Raw genomic sequence first — 6,678 nt, forward strand, 5'->3', positions numbered from 1 at the left:
TGTGTCTGTGCGGCTGACGCACTGTGCTCTGATTAAGCGCATCCCAGGTGTGGAGAACAGCTGGAGCGGATGTTCAACCTGCCTCAGTCTGGCTCCCGGCAAAGAGCAATGAGCTTTTTCCTCTTCCCAGGTGGTGGCTGAGGCTGGGAAGAAGCAGGAAACACACATTTGCTCAAGAGCACATTCTGATCTAAACTCACAGTGTAGCGTCAGCCTCTCATTTCTGATACTGCAGGACAGGCAACAGCCAACCTGAAAGGTGGTGAAATTGGCCCAGGTCTGAACCTGGGTGTGTGTGGGGTGGAGAGAGAGGATTCTTTATCAGGGACACGGATGGGCCCTGGGGCTGTTTTCAGCCCGTGAATGAGGCTGAGGGATGGAAGAAGTATTTCTCCAGGATCGAGGCAAGTGCAGCCGGCAGCTCCAAGCAGTCCTTGGGCTGCTCTGTCCACATCTGCTCCCTGGTTAGTTTCTGAAGCTGTCAGAGCACAAGAAAGCTGTCTAAAGGAAAGTGGGATGCTGGCGTTCAGATGCTTAAATAAACCACATCTGTAGCAGGGCAGAACCCAAGGGCCATGTCTGGGCCCTCAGCTTTGAGAAGAGAGATCATAGTCGTATGTGGATAAGACAAAGCTCGGGATGCTGGAACCCTTTTGAATTATTACTCTGGCTCTGCCCCTAAATGAGCCTCAGATATTTCAACCAATTTATTTTCTCCATTTCTCTATGGATCCATGTATCTATCTCCTTCCTACTGTGACCTCAGCCTGCAAATTAGACTGTTTGCCTGGGGAGGGAGAGGGCTAGTTCTCACCCAGTACTGATTTGGCACTAATATAAACTAACCCCCACAGTGATAAAGAAAAACCAAGGGGTGCAGCAGAAGGAGTCAGATTTTGGTGGCAGGCAGGCCGTGCATGTGCAAATCCCAGCTCAAATATTAAGTTTAAACCCTCAGCCTCAATTGTCTCATCCAACTTTATGAAGTTGTGGGTGTTGGAGGCTATCACGTAGAGTGAAGGGGCATTTTGTTAAGCGTACACGCGGCAGCGGTCACTACTCTTGTTCATTTGTGCGTGATCACTGTTTCTGCAGAAGCAGGGAAGTGCTGTCACTAGGTGGAGCGCCAGTCTAGTAAGGGTGGACATTAGGTATAATCAAGGCAAGGCTGGGGAGGAAGGAGGGGTCCAGCTGCTCTGGAGACAGGGCAGGAGGCAGTGGGCCTGGACAGGTGGGCACCAGGCCCCAGACCCCAGGGTGGTGAGTAGAGGAAGGCTAATGATGAAGGTCCTCAACTGAAGAGGAGCACAACTCAGGCCTAAACACGTCTGCCTGGACAAGACAAAGTACCGGTGGACCAGGGCCAAGGAATGCGCTGCTGGGGAGGGGACAGAGGGGAACCCATCTCCCTGGTTCCTCCAGCAGAGGGTGAGTAGCTGCTCCCCTCGGAAAGGTTACGTAACCTCACCAAAGTCACTCAGACAGTAAGTGATGGACCCAAGGTTGAAAACTCAATTGTCTTTCCTACTGTGTAGCATGGGGCACTCTGCTCAATGGGATGTGGCAACCTTGGATGGGAAGGGAGTTTGGAATGAACACTGGAGTATGTGTATCTTTTTGAATTATAGTTTTCTCCAGATATATGCCCCAGAGTGGGATTTCTGAATCATACAGTAGTTCTAGTATATTTTCAGCTTTTTAAGGAATTTCCATACTGTTCTCCATAGTGGCTGTACCAATTTACAGTATTACCAATAATGTAGGAGGGTTTCCTTTTCTCTACACCCTCCCCAGCCTTTATTATTAGTAGACATTTGGATGATGGCCACTCTGACCAGTGTGATGTGATACCTCATCGCAGTTCTGTCATGCATTTCTCTGATAATTAGTGATGCTGACCATCATTTCACGTGCCATCATTTCATGGTAATCTGTCCATCTTCTTTGGAGAACTGTCTACTAACGTCTTCTGCCCATTTCTATTTTTTATTTTTATTTATTTGTGTTGCCCATTTCTAAATCGGGTTTTTGGTTTTTTATTTTTACTTTTTTGACATAGAGCTACATTTGTATATTTTGGAGATTAATCCCTTGTCAGTTGCTGCCTTTGCAAATATTTTTTCCCTGTTAGTTTTTTATTTTGTTTTTGTTTCCTTTGGTGTGCAGAAGCTTTTAAGTATAATTAAGTCCCATTTGTTTATTTTTATTTTTATTTTCAGTACTCAAAGACATGGATCAAAAAGGATAGTTCTGCAATTTATGTCAGAGTGCTTTTTTTTTTTTTTTTTGGCCGTGCCATGTGACTTGTGGGATCCTAGTTCCCTGACCGGGGATCGAACTCAGGCCCACAGCAGTGAAAGTGCCAAGTCTTAACCCTTGGACTGCCAGAGAATTCCCTCAAAGTGTGTTCGGCCTATGATTTCCTCTAAAAGTTTCCATTTAGGTCTTTGATCCATTTTGAGTATACTTTTGTGTATGGTATCAGAGGATGTCCTACTTTCATTCTTTCACTGTAGCTGTCCAGATTTCCCAGCACCACTTATTGAAGAGGGTTTTCTCCACTGTCCATCCTTGCCTCCTTTGTCATAGGTTAAGCGACCAGAGTTGCATGGAGAGAAGAGCCCACTTTATGTTGTTGAGTCCTCCTACCCCAGATCTGATCTTTCCATCTATTCCAGCGCTTTAAGGCTTTTCTCATTCAAGCAGGGACAGTACATGTGCAGACAGACGGAGCGGAGGGGGCGTGCAGCAGCTTCAGGAGAGCGGAGGCCACCAGGACGGGGAGAGAGGTTGGCTGCAGTAGAACCAGGACTGGGCTTCTGTCCAGGATGCTGTAACAACGTCCTTAACACACCTGCATGTTCATGTAGTGCATATGAGTGCTTCCTATAGAACTATTTTTCTCTATCTCTGAAATATTTTAGTTTAAAAAATATCTAGAAGTTAATCGGTTTTAATAGAAAAGGATTTAATTGCAAATACAGTGACTTCATATTACAGTAGTTTATTCTGGTAAACCAAATGACCATACTTTATGTATATCTTGGATATAAAACTATACTTTTTCCCTTTTTTTTTAAAACATATCATACACTTTCCAGTGTGATGACATTTCAATGAGGAAAAGATTGCATTCACAATGGATACCATCCTCCCTGAGTCCACAGCCCTAAAATACCAGCACTGTCTAGACTCCCTCGTGGTGGAACGGGCCCTGACAAAAAGGCTTCCTTCCTCTATCCCTTATCGCCAGTTGAAAGTCACAGAAAGTACATTTCTGGAGTGTCTCTATCGATCCACCAACGAGAATGCCAGTGACTAAACCCATAGCACTAACAGTGCAATGGTAAAACTATAGAGCCCTGACTTTGCGTTTGAATCTCTGTAGCCAAGGTCAGAAGTGCAACATTAAAATTGCTTTACTTTACCATTTACCTTGCTGGGAACCCCATAATCTGTTTTGCTTGTCAGTAGCAAAATTAGGAATGTAACTCTAGAAGTTACCCAAAGACCACTAAAAAAAAAAAAAAGTAGTCTTTTCCAACCTGTTTCCCCAGCATCTGGCACACAGACCTTCATTAAATGCTTGTGAGATAAACAGAATCACAATCCTCGTCTATCCAGGGGTGTACAGCCAGTGAGCCACAATAAGTTACAGCATCACAGTGGTTTACTTTAAAGATGTTCTTTCAAAACGAACTCCAGGAAGAAAAGCAGTCTACACAGCGAGGGATGCTGTAGCAATCTTGCTGAGCAGTTTGTTGAGAGCTCTTTTTCTTCCAAGAATCGGGACTTTTTCTCGGCACCTCGTTGCTTCTCTTTAGTGACTTGAAGCACTTTTGTCAGGTGAGCATTTTCCACATCGAGCTCCTTGAGCAGCAGATCAGATCGGGTGTTCTTTTCAAACTGGAGAGGGGAGAAAGCCACAGTGTACTGCACGTCTAACGCAGCCACGCCACGCCACCAGCTCTCCCTTCCTATTCCTCCATGCGTGTTCAGACTAGTTTGGGGAACCTTACAAATCAGAGACATGTTAGATGTAGTGACAGGTTTTGTTATCCTGGCATGAGAGAGGAAACTGACGAACTATGTGGTAGAGAAAATTTAAGCCAACTTTGTACAAATTGACTTATCACGAAATGAAGATAAGAAGACCCAAATCTGGAGGCCTCCAAAAATCAATGAGGAAACTGTCAAGAGTACCCAAATGATGGCCTTATCTCAGTGCGCTCTGCAGGCCCACCATGCCAGCCGGGACGCACCGAGGCACCTTGGGTGCCACCCACACGACACTGACAGGGGCTTCAGTGATGGGGACACAGGACACACTAGTCAAGATGCAAAGACGCAGGGGTCCCGGCTTTGGGCTTTGAAAGTCCGCGCTGAAGCCACTCACTCAAGTAGCTACCGAGCAGCTCGGCGGGCCAGTGCTGCCCGGCCACGGCCCTGCTCCCACAGGCACGTGTTCTAACAGGAGCCAGCAGAGCGCGCAGTGTCAGGTGGCGTGTTAACAGAGAACCCAGGCGGGGGACACACGGCTGAGCCTGAGGTGCACAGAGACCTGAAAGAAGCATGGAGGACGCGCGGGCGGCTGCCTGACGCAAACCTCCCGGGCAGAGGCCGGCGCATGCGCGGTGGCAGGAACGGCCAGGAGGCCGGTGAGGAAGGCAGGGCCGCCACGCCGGCTGGGCGAGGGGCCGAGGGGAGGGGGCCAGGTCCTGCAGGATCTCGAGGCCACCGGAGAAGCCGCTGTCTACTCTGAGGCAGGCCGCAGCTCCAACGTATCTAAGGAAGACTGCTGCTGCTGAGGGGCTGGTAGAGGAGACGAGGAGCCCAGCTGTCAGGACCCAAAAGACGGGGCGTGGGGCACGCGATGGGAGCTCTGCTCCGCACTGAGGGCCGCGCTGAAGAGCCAGATGGGCCCCTGGGTGGCCGGGCGGCTGGGAGCAGACAGCTCTGAAGGGGCGCCTGTCAAGGCAGCAGAGAACTCGATGGGAGGACCGGGCTCCAGAAGGTGGTGCTGAGGAGACCGGAGAGGGGGCGGCAGAAGCGGGGGTGGGTGAGCTGAGCACACGGCCATTTCTCTGGGACCTTCTGGTCTTACGGGGACACAAGCCCAAGTCACAACTGAGAGGAGGGGAGAGGGGCTGGGGGTCAGAGGCAGAGCGGAAGGGCCCCCCAGACAGGGGTGTGGGGGAAAGGCGGCAGTTGGGACAGTCAACCCCTACCCGCCCCCTCCCCCAGCATGTAGGAGCCTCAAGATTTACTTGGGGTTGAGGTTTTACCAAGAGTAACTGGTGGGTAGGGGGTCACCAGGAGTCTGACGGCTGGGAAGGAAAGTGAGGACCCGGGGACCGAAAAGGTTGGAGGGCGGTGGTGCCGGCAGGGCAGGGGCTACACAGGTTGGAGTGGGGGTCTAAAGCGGGCAGCCTGCGCAGAGTGACTCAAACTGGGGACCCGCGGCTCAGGGCGCTCCAGGTAAACCACATTTGGTCACTGTGGAAGAGAAGCATTTCCACAGATGTGCTCACATTTCACTTCCTGGAGCACCAAGCAGACCTCAAAGGACAGCAAGGCCTCTCTCTCCCCTCTCCCTGCCCTCCTCTCCCCTTCTCAGCACTTCCGCAGGACACAGGGTTCTCTGGGGTCCTGTCTCCCTCATCAGCTACCCAGATGCCCAAAGGAGGCGTCCGTCACTCACCTGTTCCTTCAGCTCACCCACTTTCTCTTGGAGGAGCACTTCCATGTTCTTCAAAATCGTTTCCACCTCCTCCACCCACTCTTCTGTTGCTTTCAGCTGTTTTTCATGTGCTTCCTGAATAAGAGGAGGTTAGAGATCAACACCAGAGAAGGCAGTGGCACCCCACTCCAGTACTCTTGCCTGGAGACTCCCAGGGACGGGGGAGCCTGGTGGGCTGTCATTTATGGGGTCGCACAGAGTCGGACACGACTGAAGCGACTTAGCAGCAGCAGCAACAGAGATCAACACAGTACATTTTAAAAAGAATCATCTCAGGCTTATTTACTTTAGAATGGAAATCAGCTGAAGTGTACAAAATCTGAGTATCTGGCTAACCTTTCATCTATAGGGAGGGATGGTTAGAAATGTCTCACAAGCCACAAAGCTGCACTTCTCACTGTAGTGTGAGCAGATAAGAGACTCTTTGTCCTAGGATTTTAATCCTAAATGACTCAAAGTTGAGTTTCCCTAAACATGGTAGTCTTTCTAGGGGATCTCTGACTAAATTTCCTTTGTCAATAATCTGTCCTAGCTTAAATGTCTCTCCAGCACAACGTGTTTGCATAATGCTATAAGGCTGTTCTTCGTTAGAATTTGTATTTTACAAATGTCAGATTTTACCCACCTTTCTAATCTTGCACAAATTCCTTCCTCAGGAAGGCACCTAGCCCTCTGCTACTCCTCACCCTCCCACTAACCTATGAACTTTGAGGACCCAAATGTGCTTCCCCAGGCTCACACTTTGAGGTGCTCACTCACTGATGCCTGAGAGACTGCTCTGAGGTGGGAACCACTGCCACCAGAGGTTGAAAGAAATGGAAGCACAGCGAGTTGAATCACTCACTCAGTTAAACCACTCGGCTCAGGTGGTGGAGCCAGGATCCAGTCCCCCACAGTGCACGCGCTGAGCCACTGTTCTGCTGCTCTTTTAAGGCAGC

This window comes from Bos indicus x Bos taurus, chromosome 13, assembly GCF_003369695.1.
Source record: "Bos indicus x Bos taurus breed Angus x Brahman F1 hybrid chromosome 13, Bos_hybrid_MaternalHap_v2.0, whole genome shotgun sequence".
Lineage (NCBI taxonomy): Eukaryota > Metazoa > Chordata > Mammalia > Artiodactyla > Bovidae > Bos > Bos indicus x Bos taurus.